Raw genomic sequence first — 11571 nt, forward strand, 5'->3', positions numbered from 1 at the left:
AATAAACTTCATATAGTATCCTGCTGTGCCTAAAAAAGACATCACCTGCTTTTCGGTAGTGTGGCAGGTGATAATGTCGTCCACCTTCCCGGGTTCGGGTTTCAGTGTTATGCTCCACCCACCAAGTGTCCGAGGTACTGTACCTCTTTCATTGTTTTTGGCACTTCCCAGGCTTGATTGTCAGACTGTCAGTTTGTATTCGCTGGGAACCTGTGACAGGTGGGTCAGGTGATCTTTCCAGATCTGACTGAACACATGAATGTCATGCAGGTAAGCTATTGCACACCCTTCAAACTCCTCAAGATGCTGATTAACCAAGCGCTGGAAAGTGGCAGGTGCCTTTTTCATACCAAAGGGCATCACTACATATTTGTAAAGTCCGAATAGAAAAATAAAGGCGGACTTCTCCTGAGCCTCTTTGGCTCACCCTACTTATGTACATAATCATGATGTATTTGTTCTTCTTCTAGGGCAGTGCAGACTGGCAGGGCAGATGTATCCCACTCAACATGTGCCTCGATCATGTTTATATGAAACACATTGGGGCAGATTTATTAAGTGTCTAAAAGTCAGAATATTTCTAGTTGCGCATGGCAACCAATCACAGCTCAGCTTTCATTTTACCAGTGCTCATGAATATTTTGAAGGGAAGCTGTGATTGGTTGCCATGGGCAACTAGAAATATTCTGGCTTTCAGACACTTGATAAATCTGCCCCATTGTTTCTTGCAGACATGATCAATGGTGCACATGATAGTCCACATCTCTGAGGCACCAAACTGGATGTGGCTCTTCCCATGGCATCTGGTGTTTGTTTTGGGGCATAGGGACTAAAATCCACACTTTTTGACCAACTTCATAAACTCTTTTCTAGCGCTTCAATCACACCATCTTTTTTGATTGGCCTGAACTATGGGTTTGTATCCGGTCTCTGAATCAGAGAACATAGTCCACGGTTGAGACCTCAGGTGTACACAATTCTCCCTTCCGGGATTCGGGATGTGGGTTAAAGGGGCTCATAAAGAGGCACTTCATTAAATTTGACATAACTGATCGATTAGTATATCCTACCCTCAAGAATATCGCTAATAGGGCATTGGCAACTTTATCCACTCGGATGGAGAACAGCTTCTGGGTTTCTGGTAGCCTAATATACTACCATAAGGATGGTAAAGGAATCAGGGGAGTCTTGGAAACATGTACATTGGTCTTTTGTTTTGCATATATCTAAGTGACCGCCAGGGGTATCTCATGGGCTATATGTGATAACTGTTCCCTGAACGTGCGAGGCAAGACCAGCTGCCTTCTGGTTGAGTACCAACCTTTCTGGTTGAGTACCTGTGGGAATTGTCTGCAGCTACTGATCCCAGGTTTCTTTCCCTGTCAAACACTTCTGTAGTTTTATCAGCCATCTCTCTAAGCTGCTGTAAAGTCACATCTTTCTGCAGTGCGGTCTTGAAATTTGTCCAACCTATGTCAGACTTAGATGAGAGCATGACTGCATGTGTGACTTCTGATATACACTGGGCAAAATTTGGACATTAATAAAACTAAAAAATCTTTATCTATATTGCACCATCATATTCTTGCAGGATGGAGTGGTACATCACTGATATTCTTGGACCTCCTCAGGCTTCTTGTTTCCAAAGTTGAAAAAACTTCATCTCCGTATCTTCCCCTCCTCCACAAGGATGCTGGAAACAAAGAACTTTTTTCAGAAATATATATTCCAGTCACCCAAACTGAAAACATGAAGTATAAAATATAAAATACGCACTGATATATTGAGGGTGGTTGCAGAATAAGAGTTCCATATCTTTTGTCCTACCTCCAAGAAAACAGAAAATTATAATTTGAAAGTTTCTATTATTTTCTCCCTTTAATTGTATGCTATATAATATGTCATTTTATGTTGTGTCCCTTTGTAAGCCCTTTTGTAGGCATTCAACCTTTTTGCACAATAACCTTTACTTTAATGTTTGCCTCTGTATGCTCTACAAATCCATAGCCTTGTTAAATAAGGTCAGCTCTGTGACTGCCAGAGAGCTGATAGGGCATGTCTAGTGGCTTACCTGTGTTACCTCTAGAGAAGAAAACAAGAACAACGGGAGGGCGGCGCCTCGTGTGAAACCGTCACAATAGCGGTGTAAGGAGTAGGCAAAAATGCTCACCTGCTTACCACTTGGTGTTATGCAGTGTATGATCCAAGAGATGTGATCCTTAAGGTCCAACACGTTCCTGCAGCTCCACAGATTCCCTGGTAACTGGTACCATCGGCTGATGGACCAGTGGTAGGAATGTACAGAAAGTGGAAAAAACGGGGCTGAAATGTTGGGCGCTGGACGGCCTAAGTTGGTGGGGTGTCTACACCAGCAGATGGATTTGACTGATTCGGCCCACACCAAAAAATGTTAGGCAGTGGACTTTTTAATGGATGAATTAAAATTACAAGTAGACATACAAATAAAATGGATTAAAAATAGTACTCATAAAAGGTACCTATCCACATAGCAGTGAATCAATAATTAGATATAATATTAGTCCAAAAAAGTGACGCGTTTCGGGACAATGATCCCTTCTTCTGACTGGAAATGGACATATGGTGCTGATCCCAAATAGATACATATATATAGCACAAAACCTCATTTGTTAGACAGGGGAGTGGTGAACAGAGACCCAATAGGATTGGGGGAAAGTAAATTGGTAGCAGTACAGCATATGTAGAATAGAAGATTGGTACTTACATAAACAGAGTGCACGGCTGTGTGTCTGTGCACGCCGGCGGCTGCGCAGTAGGGGGAGCTCGTCGCGCGCGCCCGAAGTGAATTGACGTGTGTATGGATGCGGGTGCGCGTGCGCACAACCGCGCGAACGGAGCAGGAGCGGAGTGCGCATGCGGGAATGATTAAGGCATCGGACTGTGAGGGTGCGATGTCTTATGTTCGCCTAGAGGGATGGTGGTGGGAAATGAATGTGGTGGGTGCATGGAGCAACCACTAATTGATGAATGTGAATGGGATAACTGTAGATTATACAAATACATATTGAAATTGATGAATGTACATATTGATAAATGAATACATGAATGAATAAACATATCAATATATATAAAAATAAATAATAAATAAATATAAATATATATATATATATATATATATACACAATATAAAGGGTATAAATATACATATAAATATAAATATGGATACAAGTATCCATGTACATGCAAATGCAAAAGGACATAAATAGATACATAGATGCGATAATATTATTGCATCATGGAAGATCCATGTGAAAAACATGTAGATGAATAAATATAGAATAATACATAATGATGCACATTTAATTAAAAATGTAGAATAGATAAATAATAAATATGTAAAATAGGGATAAAGATTAATTTATAAATATTAATAAATAAATATTTCATTGATAATAGATGATAAATAGTAATAACAATAAATGGATAAAAAAGATGGAATGTAAATATAATTAGGATCTGGAATGAATGTAAAATGGAGTGAGTAAAATGAATATAAAAGGAATATAAAAGTGGATCTAATAGATGGATCTAGAGAATGGATGGGTATCTAAAAGACACTTTCAAGACTCTCATTTAGACCTGCAGGCATTAAGGTCTGCAATTTGAAGATCCAGTACATTTCCAGATTTTTAAAACGTTGGGGGAGGTTAGGACCAATCTGTTCTATTGGTGTCACCTTGAAATCTTTATAGTTTTTATTGTGGTGTATGGCTGCGTGTCTGGAGACACTATGTAGACAGAAACCATTAGTGATATTGGATCTGTGTTTATTCAGTCTTTCTCTTAGCGGTTGTATGGTTCGTCCTAAATATTGTAACTTACATGTGCATTCTATCATGTAGATGACATAGTTGGTACCACAATTGAGAAAACTTTTTATGTCAAAGGTTTCTCCAGTAGTGTTTGACTGGAAGTTGGTCTTCCTATGTGATATGGTTTTGCAGCACTTGCATAAACTCCGATTGCACCTAAAACTCCCAATGGTTCTGGGAAAGAAGGAAAGTTTGTTTGTGATCTGGGTCCGGAGTCGACTGGGGGCCACTATGCTCTTCAGCGTGCGTGATCTCCTAAATGTTACTTGGGGTGGCGGGGGATGATATTCTTGAGATATGGATCATGGTGTAAGAGATCCCAGTGTTTTTTGAAGATCTTTTTAATAGCCGCACCATCGTTGGAATAAGTGGTGATAAAATTGATCTCATGCTCATTAATGGTGTTGGGATGATTGGATGGTACCAGACAGTCTTGTTGTGTGAGGGACCCTACCCTGTCAGATGCTGATGCTATGAGCTGTGGGGGGTACCCTTTAGCTTTAAAACGTTCCGCCACAATATTGCTTTGTGTATTGTAGTCCTCTGTCTTGGTACAGTTTCGGCGTATCCTTTTGAATTGGCCATATGGAATATTAGTCTTCCATTTCTTGAAATGGCTACTGGAAAAATCTAGGTAGCTGTTACTGTCTACAGCTTTAAAATGTGTTTTCGTGTAGATACTTCCTTTTTCGTGGCAGACTACAATATCTAAAAATTCTGCTTCATTGGAGACAATATTGTGAGTGAAACTGAGGCACCAATCATTTTTGTTGATGTCTTTGATGAATTTTTCAGCATCCTCTCTGTTACCCTTCCAAATGATGAATAAGTCATCTATATAGCGTTTGTAGAGCACACAATGCTTGAAGAGCGCATGTGTGTAGATGTTCAACTCCTCAAAATGTCCCACAAATAAATTGGCATAGCTGGGAGCAAATTTACTACCCATGGCCGTGCCCCTTAGCTGCAGGTAGATGTTATCCAAAAAGGAGAAAAAATTGTGCTCGAGGATGAAGGCAATGGCTCTGGTAATGAAGTTACACTGGGTCTCAGGCATGTCATGGTCATTATTCAAAAAATGAGAAATGGCGCGGATTCCCTGGTCATGTGGGATATTCGTGTATAAGGACGCTATGTCCATTGTAATGAAGAGATAATTTTCCTCCCAGGGGAATGTTAGGACTTGTTTTATGAGGTCAGAGGTGTCCAGTGTAAAGGACTCTAGTTTGCATACATATGGCTGAAGGAAAATATCTACATAGTGGGACAAGTTCGTGGTGAGGGATTCAATCCCAGATATTATGGGGCGTCCGGGTGGATTTCTTATGTCTTTATGGATTTAAAATTAAACCCAACATCACCAGTGTAACAGGTACCAGACCTAAGACTGCCCCCCACAAGTCACAAACCAATACCCCATCCATCAATAATCCATTCCCATTTCATCTGGATTTACAAAAACCAAGCTTACCTTCTGGAAAATTTAGCAATGATGACACTTCATCCGTAGATCTTAACTTAACTATTCTGACCACACACCACAACAGCCCTACAGAACCCAATTCCCCTGATGATAACCAACAATTCTTTACTCCAATTTTAAACCCCCACCGTACCACCATCTCCACAGACATTGTACACACTATAGAAGCCCCCTCGTCCAATGAATCGATTTCTTTTTTAGGGCTTCCTCAGGAGGTGAGGAACACCCCGGTGTTCCAATACACTATCGATCCCCGCATCAAAGAAACGGTCTACAAAGCCCCCCCACTAGGCCTAAAAAGAAAAAATCCAGAAAAAGAGGAGCCAGAGGAGGAAAACATAGAACAGGACACCTTCACCTGCGGAGAAGACTCCCTATCAGAAACACTGAAATACAAAAGACAGAAATAGGCCCTCCCACCTCACCCACCCCAACAACTAATACTTCGGATACCGAATTACCAAATGCTTCACTAAACACAGTGAGAATTTTCAATCTTTCTTCCTACATTCTGAAGGAGCAGGAGCCTAAGATACTGGAAAAAGGCCTGTCTTTCTGCCCAGCCTCTTCCTCCAATGATTTCGAGCTCTTTGTCGATTTAAATAAATTTATCAGAAAACTCACCTTAAAAAGACATTTTAATATACAGAAAGAGTCGGGCAATACCACTAATTCCTCCATCCCTGACAATACCACTAATCCGTCATCTTTTATACATACTGATCTTAAACCTAAGTCTATATTTTACCCTACCCATCACAAGGGTAACTATGTGGAAACTTTTTACTCCTTAGTCTCCTCAGATCTTCAAAAATTACATACAAAACCTAAGGACAAACAGAAATTCAAACATAACATCACTCATGCAGAGAATAAAGCATTAACTCAGTTGGCTCAGAACACTGACATTACGATTAAGGCGGCGGACAAGGGAGGTGGCATTGTCATTTTGGACAGAATTAATTACATTAAAGAGGCCCACAGACTCCTCTCTGACACCACATTTTACAAAAAATTAGATAATAACCCCACCCTTTCCTTCAAGAAGACTATGTATGAATTTCTAGACGAAGGGTTTAAACTAGGGATTCTGAATAAGAAAGAACTAAGTTATCTGAAAATAGAAGAACCGGCCTTAGCTTCCTTCTACTATTTACCTAAAATCCATAAAGACATAAGAAATCCACCCGGACGCCCCATAATATCTGGGATTGAATCCCTCACCACGAACTTGTCCCACTATGTAGATATTTTCCTTCAGCCATATGTATGCAAACTAGAGTCCTTTACACTGGACACCTCTGACCTCCTAAAACAAGTCCTAACATTCCCCTGGGAGGAAAATTATCTCTTCATTACAATGGACATAGCGTCCTTATACACGAATATCCCACATGACCAGGGAATCCGCGCCATTTCTCATTTTTTGAATAATGACCATGACATGCCTGAGACCCAGTGTAACTTCATTACCAGAGCCATTGCCTTCATCCTCGAGCACAATTTTTTCTCCTTTTTGGATAACATCTACCTGCAGCTAAGGGGCACGGCCATGGGTAGTAAATTTGCTCCCAGCTATGCCAATTTATTTGTGGGACATTTTGAGGAGTTGAACATCTACACACATGCGCTCTTCAAGCATTGTGTGCTCTACAAACGCTATATAGATGACATATTCATCATTTGGAAGGGTAACAGAGAGGATGCTGAAAAATTCATCAAAGACATCAACAAAAATGATTGGTGCCTCAGTTTCACTCACAATATTGTCTCCAATGAAGCAGAATTTTTAGATATTGTAGTCTGCCACGAAAAAGGAAGTATCTACACGAAAACACATTTTAAAGCTGTAGACAGTAACAGCTACCTAGATTTTTCCAGTAGCCATTTTAAGAAATGGAAGACTAATATTCCATATGGCCAATTCAAAAGGATACGCCGAAACTGTACCAAGACAGAGGACTACAATACGCAAAGCAATATTGTGGCGGAACGTTTTAAAGCTAAAGGGTACCCCCCACAGCTCATAGCATCAGCATCTGACAGGGTAGGGTCCCTCACACAACAAGACTGTCTGGTACCATCCAATCATCCCAACACCATTAATGAGCATGAGATCAATTTTATCACCACTTATTCCAACGATGGTGCGGCTATTAAAAAGATCTTCAAAAAACACTGGGATCTCTTACACCATGATCCATATCTCAAGAATATCATCCCCCGCCACCCCAAGTAACATTTAGGAGATCATGCACGCTGAAGAGCATAGTGGCCCCCAGTCGACTCCGGACCCAGATCACAAACAAACTTTCCTTCTTTCCCAGAACCATTGGGAGTTTTAGGTGCAATCGGAGTTTATGCAAGTGCTGCAAAACCATATCACATAGGAAGACCAACTTCCAGTCAAACACTACTGGAGAAACCTTTGACATAAAAAGTTTTCTCAATTGTGGTACCAACTATGTCATCTACATGATAGAATGCACATGTAAGTTACAATATGTAGGACGAACCATACAACCGCTAAGAGAAAGACTGAATAAACACAGATCCAATATCACTAATGGTTTCTGTCTACATAGTGTCTCCAGACACGCAGCCATACACCACAATAAAAACTATAAAGATTTCAAGGTGACACCAATAGAACAGATTGGTCCTAACCTCCCCCAACGTTTTAACAAACTTAAAAATCGGGAAATGTACTGGATCTTCAAATTGCAGACCTTAATGCCTGCAGGTCTAAATGAGAGTCTTGAAAGTGTCTTTTAGATACCCATCCATTCTCTAGATCCATCTATTAGATCCACTTTTATATTCCTTTTATATTCATTTTACTCACTCCATTTTACATTCATTCCAGATCCTAATTATATTTACATTCCATCTTTTTTATCCATTTATTGTTATTACTATTTATCATCTATTATCAATTAAATATTTATTTATTAATATTTATAAATTAATCTTTATCCCTATTTTACATATTTATTATTTATCTATTCTACATTTTTAATTAAATGTGCATCATTATGTATTATTCTATATTTATTCATCTACATGTTTTTCACATGGATCTTCCATGATGCAATATTACCATCGCATCTATGTATCTATTTATGTCCTTTTGCATTTGCATGTACATGGATACTTGTATCCATATTTATATTTATATGTATATTTATATCCTTTATATTGTGTATATATATATATTTATATTTATATTTATTTATTATTTATTTTATATATATTGATATGTTTATTCATTCATGTATTCATTTATCAATATGTACATTCATCAATTTCAATATGTATTTGTATAATCTACAGTTATCCCATTCACATTCATCAATTAGTGGTTGCTCCATGCACCCACCACATTCATTTCCCACCACCATCCCTCTAGGCTAACATAAGACATCGCACCCTCACAGTCCGATGCCTTAATCATTCCCGCATGCGCACTCCGCTCCTGCTCCGTTCGCGCGGTTGTGCGCACGCGCACCCGCATCCATACACACGTCAATTCACTTCGGGCGCGCGCGACGAGCTCCCCCTACTGCGCAGCCGCCAGCGTGCACAGACACACAGCCGTGCACTCTGTTTATGTAAGTACCAATCTTCTATTCTACATATGCTGTACTGCTACCAATTTACTTTCCCCCAATCCTATTGGGTCTCTGTTCACCACTCCCCTGTCTAACAAATGAGGTTTTGTGCTATATATATGTATCTATTTGGGATCAGCACCATATGTCCATTTCCAGTCAGAAGAAGGGATCATTGTCCCGAAACGCGTCACTTTTTTGGACTAATATTATATCTAATTATTGATTCACTGCTATGTGGATAGGTACCTTTTATGAGTACTATTTTTAATCCATTTTATTTGTATGTCTACTTGTAATTTTAATTCATCCATTAAAAAGTCCACTGCCTAACATTTTTTGGTGTGGGCCGAATCAGTCAAATCCATCTGCTGGTGTAGACACCCCACCAACTTAGGCCGTCCAGCGCCCAACATTTCAGCCCCGTTTTTTCCACTTTCTGTACTTACCTCTAGAGAAGCAGGACAGATGTAAAGTGGGGTACCTATTGTCTGGGTATGACTTAGGCTTAATTAGTTAGTTGAGCAAAAAGTGACAGGACACTGTGCACATGACAATCCCTTATATTTGGATAGGTTATATTAGGACAGGTTAAGAAACAAAAAAAGGAAAATCAAACCCTTTCTAGAGAACACATTTATATAAAATTAACAAATAAAATAGTAGTACAATTTACCCCAAAGATAAGAAACAAAAATGTATTTTATTACTTTATTCTGAAATTATTTTCAACCTGTATATGCAATTTTTTAAAAAGTGCAACTGTAAAGTAAAAAGTGTTTGCTAAACTCTGTACTAAGCAAAAATATCCAATTCTCTAATTTACTCCAATTACATATCTGCAGGTGTTTAGCTGCTAGCATAGGGTTTACCTTGCCCCAAGGGTAATCTCCATTTGCCATGCTTACTGGTAACAAACGTATAGATCAGCTAGAGATGACAGGAGGCTTGTTAAGAAGGGCTGTAGGACCTTTAGTGATGTCACAGGTATGTGACTCATCACATGCTTCAGATCCGCCAATTACAATCATGCTGTCCTGTTTTGGCTTCAGTACCCTGAGCCGATGTCGCAACCTGGCAGTTCCCACCAATATCATGAATATCTGAATATGATTTAATAAGAAAAAATATTAAATATACCAAGATAGGAAGAAGCCAGAAGCATGATGCAGGTTGCATTGGAATTGTTGTCAAAATCTTTCTCCAGCTGTGCTAAAAAAATTTTGTCAGTACATTCACAGTTACGCTGTAAATATGAAGTCATGACATTACTATGAATAACAAAGAGTTAACATATTGATTACGAGCGTGACAAATGAGTGTTTACATCTGTATTTTGTAAGCATGTTTTCTACTACATAGAGCATGACACATTATTAACCCCTAGGCGCACCAGGACGTTATAGTACGTCCCCGGGGCTAGATGCTTAGCGCACGGGGACGTTCTATAACGTCCTGCTTCTGGCACCGGCTCACGAACGGAGCCGGTACCAGAAGCAGCGGCTGTCAGCTGTCTAGTACAGCTGACAGCCTGCGCTAACACCCGCGATCGGAGCCGGCTCCGATCGCGGGTGTTAACCCCTTACACGCCGCGGTCAAACATGACCGCGGCGTGTAAGGGTGTTAGCGCTGTGGATCGGATCCCCCGTGCCGCTTACCGGGGGATCCGATCCTCTTCCGGGCAGCTCCGAGGACTGGCATGTGCCCCGGAGCTGCCCGGTCTCCATGGCAGCCAGACCCCTTCCGGGTCTGGCTGTAAACTGTCTGAGCATGCGCAAGCTTGCTCAGACAGTTTACACTGCTCTACAATAAAATAGTATTGTAGAGCAGTGTATTGAACTTAAACCAGTGATCAGAGCATCACTGGTTTAAGTTCAAGTATGTATAAGTAAAAATATGCAAAAACAGTTAACACTACACATTATAATAAATAAAAAATTAATACATAAAAATATAAGCCCCTAAAATGTCACTTTCCCATAAAAAAACTTAATAAAGTATAAAAAACATAAAAACACAAAAAACCCCCGCATATTTGGTATTGCCGCGTCCGTAACAATATGCATAATAAAACAAAATTGTTACCGGACCCGCACGGTAAACGCCGGAGGAAAAAAACGCAAAAAACATTCCGAAAAAAGATAATTTTTAATTAATACCCTATAAAAAATGCTCTAAAAAGTGATTTAAAAAATGTTATGCACTCCAAAATAAGCCCACTAAAAAGAACAACTGTTCTTGCAAAAAATAAGCCCCTAACAAGATTTATCTGCCAAAAGATAAAAAAGTTATGCATATAAAAAGATGGTGATGCTAAAATGAATAAGATTTTCTCCAAATTAGTTTTTATTCAGTACAATTGAATAAAATACACAAAACCCCCACATATTTGGTATCCCTGCGTCCGTAACAATCTTTATAATAAAACAGAATCGTTATTAGATCCGCAAAGTGAACCCCGTAAAAAAACAACCTAAAAAAACTCTCTGATAAAGATGATTTTTTATTAATGCCCTTTAAAAATGCTCTAAAAAATTGATTTTAAAAAGTTACGCAATCTAAAATAAGACCACTAAAAAGAGCTATCATTCTTGCATAAAATAAGCCCTTAAACAGATTTTTGAGG

General features: G+C 39.4%; 1 long non-coding RNA gene across 1 annotated transcript; it reads right to left on the minus strand.

Moving 5' to 3' along the window:
• Nucleotides 1-1578: 1578 nt before the first annotated feature.
• On the minus strand, nt 1579-9886 carry LOC140134094 (uncharacterized). Its single transcript, XR_011856083.1, has 3 exons — nt 9818-9886; nt 1777-1827; nt 1579-1693 (listed from the first exon to the last, which is right to left on the minus strand). It is a non-coding gene; the product is annotated as an uncharacterized lncRNA (long non-coding RNA).
• Nucleotides 9887-11571: the final 1685 nt, after the last annotated feature.

Source organism: Engystomops pustulosus, chromosome 5, assembly GCF_040894005.1.
Source record: "Engystomops pustulosus chromosome 5, aEngPut4.maternal, whole genome shotgun sequence".
In the NCBI taxonomy this organism is placed as follows: domain Eukaryota; kingdom Metazoa; phylum Chordata; class Amphibia; order Anura; family Leptodactylidae; genus Engystomops; species Engystomops pustulosus.